This window comes from Castor canadensis, chromosome 4, assembly GCF_047511655.1.
Source record: "Castor canadensis chromosome 4, mCasCan1.hap1v2, whole genome shotgun sequence".
NCBI lineage: Eukaryota > Metazoa > Chordata > Mammalia > Rodentia > Castoridae > Castor > Castor canadensis.
This window is the reverse complement of record NC_133389.1, coordinates 87,430,776-87,458,398: the sequence shown is the minus strand read 5'-3', so window position 1 is coordinate 87,458,398 and position 27,623 is coordinate 87,430,776. Positions and strand designations below refer to the sequence as shown.

At 34.8% G+C, this 27,623-nt stretch overlaps 1 protein-coding gene and 1 pseudogene across 1 annotated transcript in view; both read left to right on the top strand.

The window, feature by feature from the left end:
* The window catches only part of Dpp10 (dipeptidyl peptidase like 10), a 1,373,287-nt gene that overhangs the window by 503,757 nt on the left and 841,907 nt on the right, over positions 1 to 27,623 (top strand). The window lies entirely within an intron of this gene.
* On the top strand, positions 23 to 25,796 carry LOC141422548 (high mobility group protein B3 pseudogene; annotated as a pseudogene).

The window sequence follows — 27,623 nt, the reverse complement described above, 5'->3', positions numbered from 1 at the left end:
TAAACATTTTCATTATCTGTTCATATCTGTATATCTGCCTTTCTATTTTCCTCCAAATAACATAAGTTTAGCAATATTTTTCAGTACCTATGTTCTATCCAGTTCCAACAAGATTTGTTGGAAATCTTTGTTATTTCTTTAGCATTCAAATTCATCATCATCATTATTATTAGACATGGTTTTGAATGTGCTTACCATAAAAACGTGGTAAAATTTTAAGAGGGTAGATGTACTATCTGTCCTGATTCTTCCTTCCCAAGACCCCTTTCATTTGAGGTCTTAAAGCTTTCTTTTTTTCTCAAAAATTCTTCATCATTATTTCTTAAAATATTCTCTATTATTTTATTATTGAATATTGGCATTGCTACATTATACTGTCCATATCTGTTACCTTGCCTATTCTCTCTTTATTTCTACTTCTATACCCCATCCAGGTGCCCACTGGAAGAGTTCTTGGAATTAATTGTTCAATTCAGTAGCTTGTCCTTTAGCTAAATTTATTTTACTACTTAATCTTTCAGTTATTTTCTTAATTTAAATCCATATTTTTATATTCAGTGTTTCAAATTTTCTTTAAAAAATGCTTCACTATACCTGGTATTTTCAATATTATTCTTTATCTGTACAAAAGGATTTATTATATATTTTTTGAGTTTTAATGTTATTTGTTCCTGTATTTTATTTTATTGCTTTATAGCTTAATCTTTTTTAATGTTTTTATTAGTGCATTTTAGTTATGCAGGGGGATTTCACTTCTATATGTGTTTACAATATATCTTGGTTATGTTCACTCTTATCATCATTTCCCTTCATCCCTCTTACTTACAATGATTTCAACAGATTTCATTGTTCCATTATCATACAAGCACATAAAGTACATTGATTATATATACCTTCCTTTACTGTCTCCATACATCCTACCACTTCTGCTAGTATCCACCCCCTAACAGGACTTGTTTCATATTTCATATTTTTTAAAGAGAATATTCTCTGTTAAAAGGAGTTTTTCCATGCCATTTCACCCATGAACACATTGTACTTTAATCAAATTAATTCTTACTATTATTCCCTTACTTTTTCCCCACCTCCTATTATTCACCAGCTTTCACTGTGTTGTTATGCCATCTTCCTACCCAGATGAAATGTGTTTCAATATTATTCACTATCATTCTCTTTTTCTTTCCCTCCTATCCCCTCAGAAGGCTCCACTATTTGTGAATATGTTTATCTTTTGGATCTATTTTCCACATAAGAGAGAAAACATGTGATCTTTGTCTTTCTGAACCTGGCTTCGCTTAACATCATGATCTCCGGTTACATCCATTTGCCAGCAAATGACTTGTCTTTATTCTTCCCCAAACCTCAGGTTTTTGTCTGCAGTTTTCCTGTTGTGTTTACTCATGTGCCTTCTCAGGGCCTTGGATTGCCTAAGGATAACCTGGGATGGGGTGGGAGGATGCCCTGAATTAGGGAAGCTGCCAGAGTGAGGTGGCCAGTTTCAGGCATGTGATGCAGCAGTTGGAGGTCAGTGGTGAGGTCTCTGAGCACAGCTAGTTGGTTAGAAGTCACTTTGCTGCTTTCAGATGCTGCACTTTTCCTTGTTCAGAGAGACCAAAGGCTGCTCTGGCTTGTCCATGATGTGCTTTTTACTTTCCTTTTCTTCTTAGGACCCCAGTTTAATGTTTTGTGTGTGGGGTGAGGGGAAAATAGCTGTTGTCACTTGTATATATGCTTACAACTGCTGGGTTGGGTGGTAGGTTAATGGTTGTAGGTAGCTGGCCAGTTCACTTCAGGGGCCTCCTGGTCTTGAGATAGAAACCCAGATGCTAGCCTGTTGCCTTTCTACTCCTCCTTTGGATAGGTACTGGGCTGAGTGGCTTCTCCCTGCCCCCACTGGAACTAGTTTAGGAAGCTTCAATCAGTCCACCTAGTTAATGGTTTTCTTGGAGGGGCAATTCAGCCTGCTTAGCCAAAAGACTTCTCTAGAGTCAGATGAATTTGACCATGTGCACTGAGCTGGCCTGTGAAGTAGCCCTCAGGACTGAAACTGGCTTGCTCATCTGGTTGGTTTCCAAGGTGGTCTTTCTAGTCCAGGTAATGGTGCACACACTAATCAGCTTCTGTCCATTGACTCAGGCAAGTTTTGCTGCTCTGCTCCTAGCTCTCTGTGAAGTGTTTTGTTCACAGGACACCCTTCACAAGTGGCTCTTGTGGTAAGCAATTCAGGTTCAGACAGAAAAAGAGAAAGAAAAAACAAAAACAAAAAAACATTTTGAGAGACTAGCAAACAAAAAAGATGGCTAAAGGTGACCCCAAGAAACCAAAGGGCAAGATAACTGCTTATGCCTTCTTTGTGCAGACATGCAGGGAAGAACATAAGAAGAAAAACCCTGAGGTCCCTGTCAATTTTGCAGAATTTTCCAAGAAGTGCTCTGAGAGGTGGAAGACAATGTCTGGGAAAAAGAAATCTAAATTCGATGAAATGGCAAAGGCGGATAAAGTCCACTGTGATCGAGAAATGAAGGATTATGGGCCTGCTATGGGAGGCAAGAAGAAAAAGGACTCCAATGCCCCCAAAAGACCTCTGTCTGGATTCTTCCTGTTCTGTTTGGAATTCTGCCCCAAGATCAAATGCACAAACCCTGGCATCTCTATTGGAGACGTGGCAAAGAAGCTGGGTGAGATGTGGAATAACTTAAGTAACAGCGAGAAGCAGCCATACATCACCAAGGCTGCGAAGCTGAAGGAGAAGCATGAAAAGGACTTTGCTGACTGTAAGTCGAAAGGAATGTTTGACTCAAAGGGTCCTATTCAAGTTGCCCGGAAAAAGGTGGAGGAGGAAGAAAAGGAAGAGGAGGAGGAAGAGGAAGATGAATAAAAAAACTGTTTATCTGTCTCCTTGTGAATACCTTAAACTAGGAGAGCGCGGTGGTTGAGACATCTTGTATTTGAGGTGTGACTGTTGCCCTCATTAGGTTTAACTACAACATTTGATCACGATAATACTGTAGTCTCTCAGAGTGCTCTAACGATTGTCAGTGGTTTCCAGGAAGTGGCTGGGTGTCCGGAGCAGCCAGAAACTGTATCAAAGTTGTACATATTTCCAAACGTTTTTAAAATGAAAAGGCACTCTCATGTTCTCCTCACTCTGTGCACTTCGCTGTTGGTGTGTCGAGGCATTTGAAGATGTTTCTGGCATTTTATTTTCAACTTGCATGGTAGCATTAGTTAACTCTATGATCATTGGCTAGAAATCCTGAGTTACCAACTGTACATATCTATAGTTTGTAAAAACAACAGAACAACTGAGACAGACTCTTAATGCTCCTTGCTTGGCGTTGAGACTGTGGGGAAAGACGCCTTTTGGAGGGGCCGTAGCTCAGGGCGAGCACTGTGAGGCTGGACCTGTTGACACTGCAGTAGGCATCCATTTAGCTTTAGGTTGTCTTGTTTTTGTATATAGTGACACAGCATTTGCTGCCATTCTTAGCTGTGGAAAAGGGGAGGGGGCAGCTGGCATGAGAAGTGTTTGGATTCCTTTCTTTAGTGAAGTGTGGTAGATTTTAAATTGCTTTAAACTGTAGAACTCTCCATTGTCAGCAAAGCAAAGAAACACTGCATCAATGAAAGGTCAGGAATCTTCTGTACTTAAACCCAATTTGCAACATTCTGTAATTTTTTGTATGTTTAGAATGCTGAAGTGTTTTTAAATAAACAGTATTACATTTAAAAAAAATTTTTTTGAGCAAGGAGGAGCATGAGGTATGGGATAGAGCAGATCCAGGTCCATTTGCCCAGGGCAGATTTGCACTGTTAAAGGTTTAGTTCAACATTGCTCTTTAGCTACTATCTGTCCCTATTCTGGCACCCTCTTTTATTAGTGTGCTAACTTGCTAACTTCTCTGTGCAGCCACTAACCTTAGGTTGTATTTCAAATTCGTGGAGACACAGAGAAGTTGTGCCTATCAGCAATCTGCCATCTTAGACCCTTAAATAGTTTACTTTTTAAAAAAATGTCTAAGGGGTCTACGGGAGGTGGGAGAGATTAAAAAAATTGTTAGAGAATGAAAAATATTGAAACAAATCATCTATATGTGAATATAATATAATGCACTGTACAGTAAACTGTTGAATACTGAGAAGGATGGCGATAGAGAATAAATAAGTAACTGGGAAAGGGGGTTAATTTCATTAAAGTGCAATATATACAGACTTGAAGTACCAAGACAAAACTCCCTTAGACTACCAATAAACCCTTAATTAAAAAAAAAGAAGGGCAGGAGGGAGAAAAATATGCCTTTTAGGCGGGCAGATACCAGTGGGGAGGGAATGCGCACAAGGAAAGGGGAATGAAGATGTATATGGTGGATGGATTTTGTATCCATATATGAAAATAGAAGAACAAAAACCATTGAAATTGTTCTAAAAAGTGGAGAGGGGAAGAGGTAGAACAATCAAGGGGGTAAGTCCAACCAAGATATATTGTAAGTACATATGTAAATATCACAATGTATTCCACTGTACAATTATTACATGTTAATAAAATTATTTTTTTAAATGCCCATTAGTTGTCTTAGTTTGTTGCTCTGTGGTTCATGAATTTCAGGGGATCACAACTACTTATAATTTTCTGTATTTGTAGAATGTGGAAAATAGGACCTTATCTTTTGCCCCCTTTGGTAATTTTCAGATAAGAGCTAGTTAAACACTTCAGAACAGATATCTAGGATTTCAAAATGTACACCAAAGCTCTTCCATTTAACCCCTACTTTCACTGACCATCTTTCTCCCTTAGGGATTTTTGCTTTCTACTTCATATGGAGTGCTGCTCTACTTTTTGTGGGAGGGGAGAGTATTAATGGAAGATCCCAGTACCTATTCTTAACCACTTCCAACTGCATCTGGGCTCTAGGGTGTCTAAAACTGTAGTTTATCAGAAGACCCGGTGGGCTTGTGCAAGCACAGATTATTCACCTCCATCACTGGAAGTTTTAACTGATTAGGCCACATGTGATGGCATTTTTCATTTGACAGTCACCCTGCTACTGACAGAGGTAATCTTCTTCCATTATCATGAGAACTTTCACATTTATTCTCTAGCTTAAGTTGGGCTTAGCTTGCTACTTCTCTTTTGGTTTGCTTCCGATCATTCAGTGGTATTGATAGACATCTTAATTTATCTCATGCCAGGAAGTAAGGAGTAGTAAGAATTCTACTTTTCTCAGATTTTTGTTCTAGTTTCTCCCATGATGGCATTCAACTGTTTATGATCTTCCCTAGAGTTATCACTTTTAATGCTAGTGCTGGGATTCCATCAAATTCGTTGTTTCTTTAAAGTATCTATCTGTATGGGAGATCCCAGGGTAGGAAGCCAACAGCCTCTCTTGGTTAATCATCTGTTTAGAAATTTGAAATAAGTTCAATGTGACTAAGTGGATATTCTTAAAAAGCTATTGAACACTATTTTCATATAGCCATATGCCATTCAATTACTTTGACAACAATTCTTATTTAAGATGATCTTTTCTAGCTAGCTATAGATACAATAATATAAATTCAACCCTATCTTCTCTAGACCCAAACAGTATATTTCAGTGGTATTTCCTTTAACATCCATAGAAGCTTTCAACTCATTAATGTGAAATTGTCAAGGTGACTGTCCTATGTGCACAGAAGGGTAGTTATTTGAATACATCTAGATTTTCAAATATATCACCTTGGGTACTTTTTAATTAGTCAAGATTCTACCATCTGTACTTCCTAGAAAACCTCTGATTTTCCAAAGCATCAATGTATAGCTCTCCATCTAGTTACCTAGGTTCCAAAGGAACAAAATAAGCAAAAAAAAAGAGATGTTTCCTGATAGCAAGAACAATTTTTTCCAAATCAGAGATGGAGTTTCAAATATTAAAAAGGGTAGGCGTCTTTTCAAAGACTAGAAAATAAATGATATGGAAAAACAATGTATGACAATGAGACAGATGTGAGCTCATTTCTGGTAATGAGCATCCATGGGCCACTTGTTTGGTGGGTTGGCCTAACATTTACATTTATGTCAATTCTATGGATTTTAAGGAAAGCATCTCTTGTTGGGATGACAATAGCAAGATACAGTGCAACAATGAAATCTAATTGTTAATAGCAATTGCGCTGGAATGTCAATGAAGGGCTGCATTGTTCAAAAGCTGGCATTGGCAAAGTTATTAAATTGCTTGGTTCATGAGGGAATATAGTACATTAGTGAGCTATTCAGCTGTGACTGAGTGCATGTATTAGAAAGCATGCCTTCATAAGTTTCCAACATCATAAATCAAGGCAAGATTTAGTGCACAGCACTCCCTGGAAGGGGCAATTGTATATATTACAAGGCTTAGTTCAAGTAAGCTAAACCTTCAACCATATTTGGGTCAGTATTTCATTTTTATAATTTGCTTCATACTATTGTCATGTTTATTATATTTGTTTTTTGTAGAGAGGACTTTATAAGATGAGCATGGTTAGAACTGAGTGATAAAAAAATGATCCCTGCAGATTTTTATTGAGTATCTTCTGTGCTTGGTAAATAAATTGTATTTTTGACTTTTAATTATATATGTTTAAAAAGTGACCATAATCAGTCATTTTGCATTTATTTCCCAGGCAGCTTTTGTAAGTAATTAGGCTTTTGATATAAATTTAAATACTATAAAATACCTTAAAGCTGGATGGAAAATGAGGAATTTTAATAATGAGAGAACAGATTTTTAAGTGATAAAATTAGAATTTAATTTTCATATTCATACCATTCTAGTCCAGATAACTCCTTGTATTAGGTCTTTTTGTGGTCTTTCTAATTTCAATGAATATTGCTTCTTTGGGTTTCATTATTTTGTTTTATGTTTATTAACAGTTTTAACTCATTTGGGTCATATTAGAATTTTCCATATATCACTCTCCTCTACTATTCTCTTTGCTTGTAGAATACAGGAAGTGTAACTTATTATTTGCATACTCTCTTCTCTTTTCCCTGACACACTGACAGGCACTAAAGTTTCAAAATATTTTATGAATGAATTAATATTTACATGATACTAAATACAGGACTTGATAAAATCTTTTCAAATGCATATTTTGGTTTAGCAATAGTTATTACATAGATCTATATCCTCAGCTGGGTAGTGGTGGCACACACCTGGAATTCCACCTACTCAGGAGGTAGAAGCGGGAGGATCATGATTTTGAGGCAAGCCTGTGCAAAGGTAGGGAGACCTTGTCTTGGAAACAAAATAAAAATAAAAGGGTGGGGATAGCTCAGGGGGTAGAGTTGCTTGCCTAGCATGCACAGAGCCCTGGACTCAGTACGCACTACTGAAAATATTAAAATCTCTATGGAGTACATTTTGGACATAGGATATTCTAAATAAGAAATATGTACTGTATATAATATTTTGATATATCTGTTTAAAAATATAAGTGCTTATATATAAATGAAGTAATGATATGACACATGTATTCAGAGAAATCAGAAATACGTTCATAAGAAGTGCACATACACTAAGCAAAAGACTGAAGAAACAAAGAAATCTTGAATAAAAAGAACTAAGCTGGTTGGGAATGTAGCTCAGCGGTTAAGTGTTTGCCTAGCATGCACAAGGTCCTGGGTTCACTTCCCAGTACCACCACCAAAAAAAAAAAAAAAACTAACAAAGCTACAGTAATCCAAACATATTGCTGCATAAAAACAAACATGGTGCTCATTGCAATAGAATGAGTAGCCCAGAACTCATCTTATGCCTTTAGGAGCAATTGACTTTTGACAAAGATGCCAAGAACACACAATGGGGAACGGATAGTCTCTTCAGTAAAACAGTGTTGGGAAAACTAGATATTCATATGCAGAAAAATGAAATTAGAGCCTTATTTTATGTCATACTAACAAACTAATTTGAAATGGTTTAAAGGCTTAAATGTGAGATCTAAAAATGTAAAACTTCTAGAAGAAAATATAGGTAATGTTCTATGACATTTGCTTTGGCAAAGATTTTTGGATGTCACCCTAAAAGCACAGGTAAAATTAAATAAATAACTAAACAAGTGAAATTGCATCAAGCAGAAAAGCTTCTACACAACAAAAGAAATAATCAATACCATGAAGAAACAACCCACAAACTGGAGAAAATATTTGCATACCATACATCTGGTATGGAGCTAATATCTAAAACACACACGGAACTCCAGCAACTCAATAGCAAGGAAACAATGGGCAAAGGACCTAAAGAAACATTTTTTTCAAAAAAGATATAAAAGTGGCCATCACATATATGAAAAATGCTCAGTATCACTATTTATAAGAGAATTGCACATTAAAAGCACAGTTGACTATCACCTCATACCTCACACCATAGTTGTGTTCAAAAAAAGGCAAAAGATAACCAGTGCTGTGGGATGTAGAGAAGAAGGAACACATTATTTTTAGTGGGAATGCTAATTAATACAGTCATTATGAAAAACTTGGAATTTGCTCAAAAACCCCAAACAATAACTACAATAAGAACCACAAATACCACTTCTGAGTATATTTCCAACAGAATTAAGACCATGATGTTCAAGAAATATCTGCAGTCTTATGTTCACTGCAGCATTATTGACAATAGGCAAGATTTGGAAGGAACCTAAGTGCCTATTGGTAGATGCATGGATAAAGAATGTATATAGCATGGAATACTTATTTAGCCATCAGAATCAAATTGTCATTTGTGACAACCTTGGTGCACTTGAAAATATTAACATATATGAAATAAACTAAGCACATAAAAACAAATACCACAATGTCACTGGAGAACAGATGAGGGGGCTCCCAGAGCTTCCCAATTTCCATGCAAAATCACATATCCTTGAGATCCACAATAATGAAAAGCATTTCAAGGTGTCTCACAGCAAGGAGTCCCACAAGGTGAAAGTTTTAGCAAGGCTTTATTTTAATATAACAGAAGAAAGTGTGGACAAGGTGGGGTGGTGAAAAGAAAGAGAGAAACATTTCCTGCCCTCATGCAGGAAATGGGAGCAAAATCTCAAATGGTGATCTCCATCTCTTAGTTTTATAGTGGAGAGCTGGGGAAAAATACATGTGGTCAAAGATAATGGGTCAGGGTGGCTGAGATGGCTGACAGGGAGGGGTCACCCTCCCAAATCACACCCTAAATCAGAGACAAAAGGATGCTTTAGAACTTCCCTTTCCTAGACATGATAGTTTCTCCACCCATCCAAGGATTCTTGCAGCTCCTTAGCATCTCAAACAGGAAAGCAGAGCAGGTAGCTCCTTTTTGTCTTCCAGTGTTTCTAATTTAGCATCTAAAAGATGGGAAGGGAGGGGGGCCTGCACTGGCTGTCCTTGTTCCAATGTCATGTCTGGCCCTTTAAATATTGATTAAAACAAAATTTCCCTACACAGAATGAATATAATTAGTAGAATAGTTAATAGTGAAATAATATAATAAATCGGAACTGTAATTAATCATAATACATTATATATTTTGAAGTTGTTTAAAAATTTTAAAATTAGGTTTTAAATGTTTAAGCACAAATAAGTACTGAGATAATGGATACATTGGTTAGCTTTATTTAATAGTTCCACAATACTAACATAAATCAAAAGAGCACATTGTATGGAACAAATCTTTTTAATTATATTTGTCAATTTAAAAATAAGACCAAATTTTAAAAAAAATAAAAAATTCTAATGCTGACATTATTTTGTCATTCACATTTAATTTTAAACATTTGTCATTAGAATAGCTTCCTTGATTAATTGGTAATAAACAATGACATTATGAGATGAGTTGTAGTTTTAAAATGCTTCTTCTGTTTAACACATTTGTGTTATGTATGAGGTATTATGATGTTTAATCTTGTCAACTTGACTAGACTGAAAAATTCCTAGGAATTTAGTAAAACATTTCCAGACAGGATTAACTCCCTGAATGTGGGCACCAACATTTCCTAAAATGGAAGACCACTTTGAATAAAAAGGGGAAAGTCAAAATGCCCACTAGAGTAGGCATTGTCTCCATATTTCCTGGCCACTAAGACATGGACTGCTCTCCTTGCCACACACTGCCTGCCATGCTGAACTGCTACCTCTGATGCTGTGAACCAAATAGTTCTTTTCTCATTTATGTTGTTTCTCTTTCTGAGTATAGTTTTGCCTAGCCTGGGCATTTTTAACTGGACTTATATAACATGTGATTTTTGTATATAGCTTTTTTTAGTTTGCATAACATTTTCAGTATTCATCCTCTTAACATATATCAATAGCTCATTGTTTCTTTCTTCTTTTTTGACATACACTATTTATACATCCTTAAAAGGCACATTATGGTAATTCAATAGATTTAAATTATATGTAATCATCAAATCATGGTAATAAGTATTTTGATCCCTTTAAACATTTGTCATTTTTGTTTTTTGGGGAAGTCTACTTTTTTTCTTACCCATGAAATGTATCAGAGAATGTTTCAACCAATAGTTACTTAGTGTGCTGTAGAAAAATCAGATCTAGTTCTTCTAAACTGTGTTTTGTTGTTCCTTATGTAAATGTTTGCATAACCTGTCTCCCTTGCCTTTTCATTCTCTGTTAATCCCTATTCCACTGTTATTCTAATGATAAGGACTTTATTTTTCACAAACAAGTGAGAATATGTGGAATTTATATTTCTGTGTCTGGCTTATTTTGCTTAACATAGTGACTTCCAGTTCCATCCACTGACTGCAAATGACATATTTCATTCTTTTTTTATTGCAAGTAATATTTTGTGGTAAGAGTTTAATACATTTTGTTTGCCCACTCATCAGTTGATAAACTTTTTAGGTTGTTTCCCTATTTGGACTATTATGAATAATTCAACTTTGGATATTAAAGTATAATTTTCATTCAGATTTTATGTCTTATCTATTCCTTATATTTAGGTTTTATTTCTTTTGGTTATATTTCTAGGAGTAGAATGGCTAGAGCTTAAGATAACTTTATTTGACTTTCAAACTGGATGTTACATTTGCCAAAAATATGTGAGGTTTCCATTTCCACTACATCTTTAACACTTGGCTAGTCTCTTTTTATTATAAACATTCTAAGATGTGTTTAGTGGTATGCTATTGTGGTTTTTTTCTTGCATTTCCCTAATTAGTAGTAAGGTCATGTGCTTATTAACCATTTATGTATCTTTGGAGAAATGTCTATTCAGAACCTTTGTCCATTCTTTTGTTGGGCTATTTATTGTTTATTATTGAGGCATGAGAGATCAACAGTACATGAGGGTTCTACAGACTAGTTTTAACTTGTGACTGCCATTCTTGTGTAATATGTAACTCTATTTCTAATTGGGAAAAAAATTAACCAGACCTCTGTCACTAGGCAATGCTGATCACATGTGTCTATACGGGGAGATAAGAATACTATCAGTCACTGATACTAGCAGCTGAAGATTTTCTATATACATAAATGTATATATATATATTTCAGTGTCTGTGAATATATGTATCATGTATTATATGCAAACTCTAATATATACATGTATTATGCATAATATATACATATTTATTGTATGTATTCTACATATATATCAATCCATTTGGTAGCTGACATTTTAGTGCCTTTCTACAAGTCAAATAATTATTTTTCTATGAACTTCAATGTTGAAAAAGCAAGTAGAAAGTAAAGAGATATTATTCCTAAGGTTCTCACTTCTAAGGGTCTATTTCTAAAAGAAAGTGTTTTTAATGGATAAGAGAGGAGTATGCATTTAGGCAAGATCTACACTGTCTCTGGCTGTGTAGCATGTACTTTCTGCACATGTACTTTTGTTAGATAAGACCATTGATCTAAGGAAGTAACTGCAGGAAAACCAAGGTATTGGAATATTCTTTGCAACGTTAATACTTTTATAGTTGTTAATTTTACTCATCTAAGAAAATACAAATAATTTTATTGCAGTTATTTCAGTTGGCAGGAACATGAGAAAACCAATGTATGTTTTTGCCTTTTGGTTTACACAGGTGGAATTTCATTATCTAGGCTCAAGACCATTGAAATGAAAACCCAGTTATAATCACAATAACATAGCACAATGGTGATAAGTTATATCCATACAGTTTCTGCTCCAGTGAAAACCCATTTTAAGAAAATTCTTCACATTATTCGTTCACTGGACATTCATCGCAATGGGACATCATTTGTATAACCACATGAAACGTAATCTCTGTCAAGAGAACATATGTTTGAGTATAGGTTACTTTGAAAAACTGTCTATACACAGTAGCTGACCAATGTGTTTTCCTAGCTGATAGCTCAAATACGTTCACGGAATAGTAGTGATTGACACCCTACCAAAAACAGACAAGAAAATTCTGCTGAAAGTATTATTAGATTTAAATAGATAATGTTGAAATTCTGGAAAGTATGTGACCCTTGCCAACTAATGGCCTTCTATGTATCCACGTGATCGATCCTATAACATCTTATGAAATGTGATCAGAATATTTTTACACTGTAGTTTTATCTTTGTGTGTTTAAGAGTGTGTGTGTGTGCATGTGTGTGTTTACATGTTATTTTCAGAGACAACTGAAATAATTACGATATAGAATTTGAGGTTTATCTTCATTTTGCCAGCACATAGTGTGGTGTCTGCATATAAAAGGTAATAAATTCTAATTCATGAATTGATTATTACAAGTGCCACTGTTATTAGTCCCTGCCACTAATATTATCCCCAGTATTGTTAACTAGTATTTATTGAGTGCTGGTTGCATGCTATGTTTTCACATTATCTTATTTATTTCTTACAAGTATGTATAAAGTGGAGTTCTTATTTCAATTTTATCAGTGAAAAACATGGAGTTGTACAGAGAGAAATGCTGAGAAGAAGTTATATTATCTTTTATTAGGGTCTTTTATTTGTTTGTTTCTGTGTTGATGCATGTCTTTGTTTATGTGCTTTGCATATATAGCATATTCCAAACATGTGGAGGACAGGAATTAGAACCCAGAATGTTTTGTAAAATAAGCCAGAGCTAGTGGGATTTGGACACATGGAGATTTTCTCTGTCTCTCATGTGAAGGGGAGTGAGAGTGTACGTGCGATATTTTAGTTCAAACATCTGTAAGATAACATCATGTCTCCTTTCATTTGCCTTTCTGCTCCAAACTCACATTTAAAAACTTGTCCAAAATGAATAAAGTGCTCACTAAATATTATTGATAGACAATCTACCTGCCACATATTGTCTTCCATAGTGAATCATAATGACAATACTTTGGGTTATGATGTCTGCCCTTTAAGAGAAAGGGAATTTAAAGTAACCACAGTCTATCTCAGCCTGCTGAAGATATGAATCTCTTGGCACCTATTAGCATAATCTACTTATGGAAGAGACATAAATGTGGAGTGAAAGGCTTGCAAAATGATTTGCTGGGCACTATTGTTGAGCTCTAATTTAAATCACTTGGGTTTTTTCAATTATTATTCCAAAGCCTCATCTGAATCCTTCTGACACTAAATGTACTTTATAAGGACAATATATTCCTATAACTTGCAAAATCTTTAATGTAAGATTTATATATCTTCAGTGAGATGGATGAGAATAATTACTTTGAGTCTTGTTAAGTTCCTTCAAGCAATGCTGTTACAAATTTGTATAACAGAAAGAATTAAAATGTCACAAGATATATTTCTTAGGATAGCAACCATAGCATTGAAAGACAGTCTTAAGCACAGATTTTTTTTAAACAAAAATCCATGGATTATCTTTGCATACACTTACATGAGAATAGTGTGCTTTTCCTGAAACCATTAGTTAAAAACAAATTTCAGGTTCATTTTAGTGTGGACCAGATTTCTGTATACTTCAGCAGACTCACAAGGAATACATAGTTTAATATAGCAATTGTAAACATATGCCATTGGTCACTGGAAGAAATGGTGCAAATTTCATTATCCCTCAAGGAAAAGACAATACAAAATTCATTTCCTAATAACTATTAATATAATCTTTTTATTTCTAGAAGAGAAAGTCATATAGCAAAGCAACACTTTCATTACAATGGTATCCTTTCTAAATTAAGATACTTAGATCATCATGCCAGAAAACTTACATGTGCTGTCATATGGCATAACTATGTGATTTTAAAAGATAGTTATTTTGAATTTGTAGTAGAGACAGCACCTAAAACTGAAATGTTTTCAGGTTCATTATTAACTATTTGGAAATTCACTGAGCTATGATCTTAAAAAAATACAATTTTTTATGCCCAGTGCCTGTCTGATGTCACACAGCCTGGAAAGTTCATATACTTATTAACTGCATATTTATTGAGCACCCACATTGTTCCAAACACTAACATAGATACTGAGGATGCTAGCACTCAGTGAATAAAAAGTACAAAACTCCTTGTTCTCATAGAACTGGTTTTCTATTGGAAAAGACAAACAAGTAAGTCATGGTCTGACATTTGACCTTTATTTAAATAAGATGAGCAGACAATGAATCACTTTGAACAGAGGAGTGATACAGTGCAACTCTAACATTCCTCTGATTTCTTTGTTTGGTATAGAGCAAAGAGAAACTACAAAGTTACTGCAGTAATGCACGTGAAGAGGCATTGGTGGCTTGGACCAGAGTGGGAAGGGAACAAGCAGTGAGAAGCAAACCAAGTTGTTCATGCATTTTGATGATAGAACTGATGAAATATGGTGTGTGGATCAGTGTTGTACAGAATTGAGGAAGAAATGGGCACAATGTGCTCTCTTCATTTTAACAAACTATATATATTCTATATAAAAATATCAATATGGATCATTTTATTTAAATCAGGTAAAGATCAAGACACATCTTTAGTGTGAGCTAGACATCTGGATAATCCGATAATGTGCTCTAATTTACCCTCTTGTGCTTACATCTTAATGTTTTCTCTTGGATTGTGGGAACCAACTTGAATTTGCAGACGATTTTATACATTACAGACATTTTATCATATCTTCAGGCCAGTTCTTTGAGCCCTAAGCAGAATGTATATTTTAATGCAGATATATACACATTTGGGGAAATAATCCTATCCTCCCTTAAAAGTTAAAAAAAAATAAGGTTATTGTTTATTTAGACTGGTAAAAGGTGAGACTGGTTTGTGCTGTATTAACTGTGCTTTAAGTATATTTAGACAGACAATATATGACATCGTTCAAGATAAACCATTAACCATAATAGCTCATGGTTCTTCATGTTGCTTGTGCAAGGAACCAAGGGAAAGTCAATAGATTTCTATGACTGCAAAGGTGAAACAATGCATTATTTCATAGTTCTCTTGAGGAAACTAAATTTATGGTAGGCTAAGGGTCCGGAAGCATGTGAGGCTTGATGCTGAGCAGAAGAGAGAACAGTTACGCAAGATTTACTTTGATTCTTGACCTCTCATTGGACCTGTATTAGTTAGGAAAATGAATGGGCATGAGGGACTGTAATTTAAATGACTCTTTTAAATTGAGAGGGCATGCTTTGCCTATGATATATTAAGATAACAAAGCATTTTATATATTAGCAACACATGCTTGCTTCAAATGTCAGGATTTTGATAAATTCATCCATTCATTCATTTTTCTTCTAAAAGAAAGGAGTAAAGAAAATAAGTCTGGTTCAAAAAAGGGTCTCTGTAGGAATAATTCCACTTAAAAAAATAAAGTCTATGTAGTGTTGATTTTCTTAACAGAATTAGATTTTTACTGCAGTGATATATCACTCAGTATGAACTATATAAGCAGAACCACAAGGAGAAAGAGATAGATAGACACTTACAATAGGCTTACATTATCACTGAGAGTTTACAATATCCTAAGTTGAAAATATGCTTAATACACCTACCCTACTGAACATCATAGCTATGCACTACAGGTTCCAGTACAGTGCTGGTAGTCTCCCTTTGGTGACTAGGAGCTGTGGCTTGGTGCCACTGTCTAGAATGGTGAAAGTTTATTGAAATGCCTATCACTTATTTGAGATAAGTTCAAAACTTAAAATTCTACTGTACTCATATCATTTTCATACCATCTCAAAGTCAAAAAGTCATAAGTTGAATCATTATAGGATATTTTTAAGTTGGGGTCGTGTTTGTTGCAAAGATTTGATCCAACATAATTATAGAAACCAGTTAACCATCTTTGTAAAATATATTGTCTGCATATCTGGTACTAGACCTTGAAATCCATGGGACAGTTAGTTGGGAAGTTAAGATGTGGGACAAGAGTGAGTTAGAATGCACAAGTATAAGCTAGAGCTGACAAATATGGGCTAAATCTCATGTTAGTTCTTTTTCTCTGACTCTGGCGGTATGGGTACCCTACAGAAACCAGTGTCCTTTACCTAAACACACACCTAGGCCAGGGACTAGGAAAGCTGAAGGAGAAATGATGGGAAGGTGGAGCAGTGATAGGCCCCTCACCACTTCACACCAACCGGGTGACTCAGCAGCAAGTAACAATGTGTGTCAGCTCAATGTTTCCCACAGGGGTATTGGACATATGAGATAACAAAAAAAGTCTGATATACATCAGCAATATGAATTTTATATGGGGGCACTGAAATACCATATTCCTGCCTCTACATAAGCAGGCTTATGCTCAACATCAATGTGCAACCAAAGGAAAGGGACTCAGAATAAATGTTGACCTGGGCGCTCACTATGGTGGTCTCAGCAGGACCTGGTTTGAGCTTAAGTCTTTAGGATTGACTAAAGACTCAAAGAAAGCAATGAAGGGAGGACATCACACAGATGATCTGGTCCCAAAGGAATTCCTGAAGGCCAAATTTTGGGGTCCTTGCAGAGCTCAGTAGCTAAATAAGAACCAAAGAGTTTGAAACAGAAACCCAGCAGAGCAGAACTAGGACAGGCATTTTTGAAGATAGAATTTGCAAATAGTCTTTGAAATAAAGATACATAATATAAGATAGGTTATATAAGTTATATAAATTATGTAGGTTATATAAGTGTTTTGGACTGAGCCCATGGGGGTTTGGACTGAGCTCAATGATCTTTCTATGATAGAAGTAACTAGGACTTCTAGTCCTACTACTTCTCTATCTTCCAATAGCTTACTACTCAGTGTTCACAACTTTGAGGAATATAGTCAGTTTCTTTTCTTGGAAATGTGGTTGTTATCTAGTATGTCATCCTTATAGAATAGCCATGAAGTTTAAATGTGACTCTGAATATGAAAATCCTTTATAAAATTAAAATTCATTTACAAAGTAGACCTATACTACTATTAATTTTCTTCTATCTTTCTTTTCATCCATTCCTTTTCTTCTTTTTTTCCATCCAATAACTATTTCATGAGCATTTAGTATGTGTCAGGTATTTAATGTCCTAAGTGAACTAAGTTTCTTTCCCCTATAGAGTTTACATTCAAGCTGGAGGAATATAAAACAAACAATATGGTGGATTAGATATGTAAGATATCTATATGTCATATAGATGACAATAAGTGAGAAAAGGAGAACTGTAATGATAGTGAAGAGTGCAGGAATGTTGAAATTTTAAACAGGTGAGATTGAAGTCTTCCCTGGGAAAGTAGCATTTTGCTAAGGACTGGAAGATATAAAGGAATGAACCACCAGACTTCTGGGAGAAGACTATACAAGCCAAGGGAAAAAACAATTGCAGAAACCTCAACTGTGGGAGACTGTTAATATATTCAAGGATTCCCAGCAGAGTCACATGGTAGGATCAGAGAGAGGGAGATAAGTAGGAGATGGTATCAGAAGGATAATGGGGCAAGAGGTTGCATGGAACCTTGAGGGTTATGATGAGAATTTTGGCTTTTCTGAGTATAGCAAAGCAGAACATAAATAGACAACTCACTTGGAATGTTAGATAGTGGATAGACAGAAGTTGACCAAATGTTAAAAGAGGTAACTTGTTAACAATTCAGTGAAAAATTCAATGTGGAGGAGAATAGTAGCACTGGAAATGTTAAGGAATGTGAATATTTTTTGATATAGTGTTCAGAGAGAATCAATAGGAATAGCTGAAAGGTCAAGTGAAGGTTGTTTACAAAAAGAATAAGCAGTCTGAGAAAACAAATGGATAGGGTTGCTGTTAACTAAAAAGCAAAGTCTGAGGGGAGCAATATTTGGGGACGAGAGAGATATCAGTACTTTAGTTTTGGTCACTATGACTTGCAGAAGCATATTATATTAAATATCCAAGTGGAGATGTCCATGATTCGAGTAAAAGTCTGAGATTGAGACTGCAGATTTAATTGAATTTATAAATGTGAGTATTGTCAGAGTAGAGAGTTTCTTCAAATCAAGAGGATTGATTAAGAACACCAAGGAAATAAGGAGATGATAGAGAAGAAGAATATCAATTAAATGGTGGATATATATGAGCTTCAAGGTCAGAAATATAGGAGAAACCATCAAAGAATGCCAAGTTAGAAGAGTAACCAAGACAATATGATACTTTGGAAGCCAAATAAGAAGATATCTCTGGAGGAGCGAGCTATATACCATAAAATGATAAGATGAGGAAGAGTATTTTCCTTCCCATGCAACAGCATAGGGGCCACTGACTATCCTGACCAGAGAGGTTTCACCTGAAACACAGAGGCAAACCATGATAAAGTTACTTTGAGAAAGCAAGGGAAGAGAGAAATGACAGAATGTTTCAATAATATGTTTAGGGAATTTTGTTATAACAAATGAACAAAATAAGCAAAAAATAAAACACTATAAGGGGATGTAAATTTGAGCAAAGATTTTTATTGTAATGAAAATATTCAAATGGACGTTGTTCAGAAGAGAGCAAAACAACTGATCATTATTGGGACAGTGTACTTGAGCTAGTGAGATGCTTGCAATCTTGTGTTTAAAGGCAGGAGTTGTCTTGAGATGTGTTTCAGAGGCAGCCATGCTCTGTGTCATGGGAGAACCAGCAGAATTTGTGGTCACAGATGCATTGAAGATGAACGTGGTGGGAAGAGCCTGAGGAGCTTCTCCACTGAATATTTCTATATTCTCTATGATAGATGAAGCTGAGAGTACGGCTGGTACTGAAAAGTAATATATATATATATTCAAGATGGTGTAGGAATGGGAGAGAGAATGGTCTAGAAAGATAGAATGATTCTTGGACTGTCTTATAGTTAGCAATGGTAAATTTAAAGTGTCCCAAATATCAGTTCTTGGTGCTTTCCTTCAGTTATCTACTTTTAGCTTTGAAATTGAGATAAATAGTAAGAGATCAGGATTTAATCAGAAGTCTTACACATCAAAGTAATTTCAACAAATGGAGGAGTAGGGGCAAGGCAGTGAGAGCATATGTGAGTGAGTGATTGTGACTGATCATTTAGCAAGGCAAAAAGGAAAGTGAAGAATAGAGGGATAGATGAAAAGCTTTCTACTTCCAGTGAAGTAGAAATATTGCATGTTTTCAAAGCTTTTTATTGGCCTAAGACCCTTCAGCTGCCAACATGCCTTCTGTTTCTTTTCAGCCTTATTTCCACTGCCATAATTCATATTAAGATTGCTACTATTTCTGGAGTATTTCTTTTGCCTCTGCCTTAGTGGTAACTGAAGCACCACAGACCAACAGCATGAGCGTCACTTGAGAGTTTATTAGAAATGATAATTCCTATTGAGTAGGAGCTTGTAGGAGTGGGGCTCAGATGATTCCTTGTCCTATCACCTGTTAAAATCCCTGCCCTCACTATAGTGCATCCTCCACTCAACCACCCCTGAAATTTTTTAAGCAAGCAAATCCCTCTATGTTATGTTTCTCAAAAATTTTCATTGGGTTTCATTTACCTAAAGCAAAACATCTAAAATTCTTTGCCTTCTTTTCCCCTATCTCTATCTGTGCTCCCAACTTGTTTTTCAGATCTTTATGTCTTAGCCTGTGCTATTCTGTTTGCTCTGTGGTCTTCCTTATATTACTACACAAACAGAAAAAATATTACTCAGATTTCATATTTAAGCTGAGAGGTTCTCTGGTTCCCCCCAGGTCAACTAAGATACTTTCCCCCTTTGCTTCCATTGAACTTTATATAAACTTGCATTTTACCAAGCATCTCATCATAGCCTTAAATGGTGCATTTAGTACTCTCCACTGGAAAGAATGCTCCTCAATGGTAAGGGTATTTAAAAGAATTTTTGTAGTTGCACAGCACATTATACATTTATTAGGTATTTATTATGTATTTTTGGAGGATGAGTAACTGAATAAGTTATTCCTAACTAAAATGGTTTCTGATTCAAATGCTATGCCATATCTGAATGTGTTTCACAGCAATTTATTATGTATTATGCACAGCCAGAAATAATGAACAATGTGCTTTTAGAATCCATTTCTATCTACCAGGCCATTTATAATTATATTAAATAATAATTTAAAACAATTTCATTTTTTGTATGGTAAAGCCAAACATTTACTAATTATTCAGCAAGATTTTCTGATTTGAATGGATTATTTTTCTTGAACAATACAGATTTTTTTCACAACTATTCTCATTCGTTTTCTAGAGTACCATCACAGTCCCTAACAATATTTGCCTATTACTTTGTAAGACAATGTGACTATTTCCATGGTCTTGTGATGGGATTTTCAGTTTGAACAATGTTTGAAGCCATTGTAATAAATTTCATATTATGGACAACTGAACCAACCAGGGCCATTCAAATTTGTTATTCAATTCAGTTCATGAAACACTTTACTATTATCTCTGGCAGCTAGGGCAACTGATCAACTTAAACATATGATAAAATATTCTCATGCAGTAAAGTTATAAAATGAATAGGTGATCAATTTGCTTATACCTGTATCTAATGGTATGGTTTAAATGAAGTCTTTTCATTTTTTGTTGGTAGATTAATGGAATTATCTGATAGGTGAACCATCAAAGACCTTTGCTTAGTTTTAACACTTCTGACTCATGGTTTTTACTTTTCAAACAATAATGAAGACTCATATTATCCTTGAATTATTACAGCAAATGTGTTACTTGATTTAAGAAACAGAACTATATAATACTCAAAACTATAAAAGGCTGTGTAAACTATGACGTGACTTATTTTTGAAGAGGAATGCTAACTTTCCAAAGGGATTCACATATGTATATTAAGTAGTTTTTTTTACAACATAAATTCACTAGTTAAGTTTTGTTTTTTCTCATTTATAGAGATCATTGCCAGGATGTAAATATAGATATAGAGAGTTAACATATACACACACTATATTAAAGGAACCTGTTACAAAAGGAATCCCTTTATAAAATTATATGGCTCTGGGATTGATCGTTCTGAAAATTATCTGCTTTTTGAAATCCCTGATGTCTGTGTTTTACTGTCTTTCTGAACACAAGTTAGACTGCTTTTTCTATCATGTGTGACCATAGGCTGAGTTCTTTTCAACATAATCCATATGAATTGGATGAATAAGTGGCTTATTTTGGCAAGCATGCCCTTCTTCCTGCCCCCCCAGCATCCCTAGCCTACTTTTTCTGTCACCAGGCCAAATGAATAGTATTCTAAGAATCTAGAGGAAGTACCTGGCTCCAAACTGGTTTAATAGAGCAGAAACATCTCCATCCTTCGTACTCGCCATCGTCACAGAATTTTTACGTGCGCAAAAATTTTGTATTGTTTTAAACCACTCAGATTTCAGTTTTCATTATTAAAGAAGATAACTAGCCAATCTTTTTCTTTCCATATTATCTATCTAACCAGGTTTAAAAAATTTTTTTTGTATTGAGACATTCAACTTTTATCCATTGGCTTGCATGAGTAATACGATACAGAAGATAATTGGCTGAGAAGCAATCTCTGCTTTAATCATGGGTAGCTGTAAAAATCAAGACAACAAACTTGGATTCATTGCTATTGTTCATTTAAAACCAAGTTACATTCATATGAACAAGTTTTTCTCCATAGTTTATTCACTGTTTTTTTAAACCTTTTTTTTTGGTGTGAGATTGAGTTACATAGTAATAACTATTCTAATTGCTAATCACTCTTTGCAGTTCACTTTTCTTTTTACTGTTTATTCATATGTGCATACATTGTTTGGGCCATTTCTCCCCCTTAACCCCCGCACCCACCTTCTCCCTCCATCCCCCCTCGATTCCAGGCAGAATCTGTCTGCCCTTATCTCTAATTTAGTTGAAAAGAAAGTATAAGCAATAATAAGAATGAACAAAGTGTTTTTGATAGTTGAGATAAAGATAGAGAGATTCTATACAGAGAGATTCTGAGCATTGCTTTCATGTACAAATGTGTTATAACCCAAGTTGATTCGTCTCGAACTGACCTTTTCACTAGTTCCCGATCCCCTTCTCATATTGACCTCTGTAGCTTTAAGGTTTCTGTATTAGTTCCTCTGCAGTGGGGACATTAAATACTATCAAGTTTTGGGTTTCTTACTTATCCCCATACCTCCCATGTGTGCTCTCCCTTTATCATGTGACCAAGTTCAACCACATTGCTGTATTTGCCCTAGATCTAAAGTCCACATATAAGAGAGAACATACTATTTTTGGTCTTCTGAGCCTGGCTAATCTCACTCAGAATGATGTTCTCCAGTTCCATCCATTTACTTGTGAATGATAAGATTTCATTCTTCTTCATGGCTGAGTAAAACTCCGTTGTGTATAAATACTACATTTTCTTAATCCATTCGTCAGTAGTGGGGCATCTTGACTGTTACCATAACTTGGCTATTGTGAATAGCACTGCAATAAACATGGGTGTGCAGGTGCCTCTGGAGTAACCTGTGTCACATTCTTTAGGGTATATTCCCAAGAGTAGGATTGCTGAATCATATGGCAGATTTATGTTTAGATTTTTAAGAAGCCTCCAATTTTTTTTCCAGAGTTGTTGCACTAGCTTGCATCCCCACCAGTAGTATGCGAAGGTTCCTTTTTCCCCACATCCTCACCAACCTGTTGTTAGTGGTGTTTTTGATGATGGCTATTCTAACAGGGGTGAGGCGGAATCTTAGTGTGGTTTTAATTTGCATTTCCTTTATGGCCAGGGGTGGTAAGCATTTTTTCATGTGTTTTTTGGCCATTTGAGTTTCTTCTTTTGAGAAAGTTCTGTTTAGTTCAGTTGTTCATTTCTTTATTGGTTCATTGATTTTGGGAGAGTTTAGTTTGTTGAGTTCCCTGTATATTCTGGTTATCAGTCCTTTGTCTGATGTATAGTTGGCAAATATTTTCTCCTACTCTGTGGATGTTCTCTTCAGTTTAGAGACCATTTCTTCTATTGTGCAGAAGATTTTTAGTTTTATGAAGCCCCATTTGTTCATACTTTCTCTTACTTGCTGAGCTGCTGGGATTTTATTGAGGAAGTCCTTGCCTATACCTATTGCTTCCAGAGTGTTTCCTATTCTTTCCTGCACCAACTTCAGAGTTTTGGGTCTGATATTAAGATCCTTGATCCATTTTGAGTTGATACTAGTACAGGGTGATAAACATGGATCTAGTTTCAGTTTTTTGCAGACAGATAACCACTTTTCCCAACAACATTTGTTGAAGAGGCTGTCCTTTCTCCATCATATATTTTTAGTGTCTTTGTCAAAAATAAGGTGGGCATAGTTGTATGGATTCATATCTTGGTCCTCTATTCTGTTCCACAGGTCTTCATGTCTGTTTTTATACCAGTACCATGATGTTTTTATTGTTATTGCTTTGTAATATAGTTTGAAGTCAGGTATTGTGATACCTCCAGCATTGCTCTTTTTGCTGAGTATTGCTTTGGCTATTCGCAGTCTCTTGTGTTTCCAAATGAATTTTAGGGTACATCTTTCAATCTCTGTGATGAATGTCACTGGGATGCGGTTCACTTTTGTTATTGTCCTGGAGAATCATCAATCATGAACTTGTTTTAATTCATTTTACTAAAGGAGCTAGTTGATATAGAAATGGTTGAGCCTGCACACAGGAACAATCTGATCAAATTAGTTTGAAGTTAAAAAAGCAAATGGTTTGTGTTAACCTCTCAACATCATAAATGTTATGTCCTCTTTTGAAAACTCATAGAAATTGAGGAACTCTGGATCCAGTGGCTCATAATTACACTCAGGTGTACAGCTTGTTATGGTGTGTTGTTTTCATGGAATGAAGGACTGGTTCTCTTAATGAGTAAATGAATTTGCCAATGGGGCTGCTTTAGGTATCCTACTTTATATCTGCTCATCTAACCAAAATCTAGACACAGAATGGCTCAAAGTCATAGTGACTTCATTGACTCAAAGCCATTAAAGATCTCATCCCACTTTTCTTCACAGAACCAATTTCATCCTATATTGATGCTCCTCATGGTTGAAGGTGTTGAAGGATGCTTGCTATTAGCAACTAGGATTGTGTGTGTGTGTGTGTGTGTGTGTTTGTGTGTTGAAAAAGAATTTTCTATTCAGTATTCTAACCAAGAAAGAGTTCTTATAAAAACTTTATTGGATTATTGAGACATATCTGTACTGAATGCTGACTGTGCTATGCCTAGAGAAATACAATGTATTATATTGCACTAGACCACACAGACTCCATGGCATAAGGTTAGGAGTCTTAGGCTTCTTTTAGAAGGAAGAAAGTGTCAACATTTACTAATCACAAACAAAAAGTACCATTATCTCCTGCTACAAACTCAGTCAGGCTTTCATTTCATATGTTTTATGTTTATAATTTTACCTACTTATTTTTAACTTCATAGCTAATGAAGTATAATATAATGATATTAAGAAACATATATAGTAATATATAATATGTCTTAATGAATATAGTAGTAACAGATATTTGTCATAACAATGTATAAAGTAATAAAATACTTTGATGAATGTCTTAACACCTGTGGGATTTATTTTCATGGGGGTGGGTAACAAAATATCCAACCTTCAATCATATAGGAAAAAAGATGAACTTCATACTCATAGGCTATACGTAATCCTTTATGTGCATATATATACATGTGTTCACACACAATAAGAAAGTAATTTATAAGGATGAGGTCATGTTTTATATGTCATGTTCTGTAAGAAGCACAGTGGATGCTCTCTAAGCCACTTTTGTTTCACTGACTGCCTATGAAGGAAAGATGCTTGAGGTTGATAGACACCTCCCTGACTTCATTACACTCTGACCAGTACTATGTAACTTATGAGTCAAATATGTTTGTTCCCAAGCCAGTTTGTGCAGATTATTTTTGTTATTTAAATTTAATAATTTATTGAAGCATTATATATAAAAATGAGACATGAATTTGAAAACATAAGGGTTGTATCTATAATAATTAAATGACATGCTTTTGAGAGACTTTAAACAATTAAGTTGTCAAAAATATCTGTAGAATTTGTGTGGAAGAGGCAAATGTAAAACATTAGGATAAGATGAGAAGAAAATCTGGAAGAATTTGCGATTAGATTATTTTGTAAACATTTTTAATGTTTTAATGGCTTGCTCATCCTCAATGAAAATAAAATTAGAAATTGTAAAAAATATGTTTTTGTATGATTATTCTAAAAGGTCAATGCTTAACTCCCATCAGTGGATATGTATTCAAAAACACTTCAAGTAACTACTGAATAATAACTAGTGAAAATAACTTTTAATTAACATAAAGTTGTTAAGATAAGCTTATCATTCCTATTTTAACAATAACTGTTAACTCAGTGGTCAGTTGCTTTAGATGACAAGACTTTCAATTTAAGTTAATCTTTAAGTATTTGAAAATGAGAAATGCAGTTTTACATTTGGAAAATATGAAAGTATTTTTACATTTTAAATAAGATGCCTAAGTATTTTAAATAAGAAACTTTAACTTAATATAAAGAAAGTAAATTTTATTTGTTTTTGATGAAAGTCAAATAATTTTAAGTAAAACTGGAAAAATTCTGAACTTTACATACTTTTTATTACATTTATTTTTAAATACATGTAAAATTTTAAAAAGTAAAAATGATTAAAGTGTTGTATTCAATTGTAAACTGCATATTTCCACTTTAGAGCATCTGCTTATCCTTTGCTGTGAAAGATATGATTAGCAATTTTTCCCTACACATTTCTTTCCTCTTTTTTTACTTTGTTTTATTCAGTAGTTATATGTCATTTGGGGTCTATAATTCTCTTGTGTAAGTATTATATTCAAATTGGTTCACTGCCTATTGCTACCTCTTCTACCATGGTGTCTCCTAGTCTTTAGCGACTTTCATTTATCTCTTAGGTGAATTTTACTGTTGAATCATTAACATCATTCCAAGAACATAAGCTCAATATTCCCTGAAGATTTTTTTGTTCGTATGTGAAAATGTCTTCTTGTTGACTTTCACTCAAATAACAATGTAATTGAGAATAAGACAGAATTTTTTAACAATAATTTCCTTTTTGCATTTTGTTTTACATTGTCTTGTAGCATAGAACATTTCTTTAGAGAAGTTTAAAAACAACTTGTTTGTTTCTGTCTTGTATGTACAGTTTTTTTCTGACAGATTCTGTCTTTATACTTGAAGTACGATATATACATGCACTGGTGGGTCAATGAAAATTTTTCCTAGTATTTTATTTATTATGCTTATTTAGTTTGTACATTCAACGCTCTCTCATTTCAGGAAAATTTTCCCCTGTATTACCTTCCTCCGTACTATTTTCTATTCCATTTATTGGGTGTTTTACTTTGAGAACACTCATTATCTTTATGTTCAGTCTTCTTGGTCCACCTTCCATTTCTATCATCTTCTGATTGCTTTGATCTCTCTCTCTCTTCCTTTCATCCACTCTGATTATTTCCCTTCATGCCAGCAGCTTGATATTCAGGGCCCACTGCATTTTGTGTGCTGTCCATTTATTTATTGTGTCTGTACTGGAGTTGTTTTGTGTTCAATTTGCTTTTATCCTGCTATGCTACTGCATATTATCTTAGCACTTTTCCTTTTTTTTTTCTGAATTAATATTTATACTAAATCTGCTTATATCTTATGCAGTTGTCTTTGTTCTTTGCTTGTTTTTTGTTTGCTATGTTCTTCTCAACACACATCCCATCCTTGGCTAAATATGTCCACATAATTATCATGCCATTTAAAAATTTTGTTCAGGATTAAGTTGAATAGCTCTGTCCATACCTTTTCTTATTTTTAATCACAATTTCACCATCTTATCTAGTACCTTTTGTTTTCCTGAAACTATGATTTGAGTTGTGGATGTTGAATTTAATATACATTTCTATACCTATGGTGATGAAAACAATGAAAGGGAATATCTTGGATAAGAGTAAGACCATTCCTTGCTGGAGCACATAGCTATGTTCTTGCCTTTGGAATTATATTGAATGTTTTGTGCTACAACCAACTCTGGTCATGTAGACATTGTGCAAGTCAGCAACATCACCTGACCTCCCCACTATGACGGTACTCCTTTTAGGTTTTTCCGGCTTTTGTCAAAGTCCTACATGGTACGTAAAATCTTTCAATCCTAACAGTTATTTTCATTGCTAAAATTGTCCGTGGTTAACTATTTCCATTCTTAATATGTTCATTTAAAATTTATAAAATATGATCAAAGTCATCAATTCTTAACTAACTCTCCTTTGCTCTTTGGTCATACTGTGCTAAGCTATACAA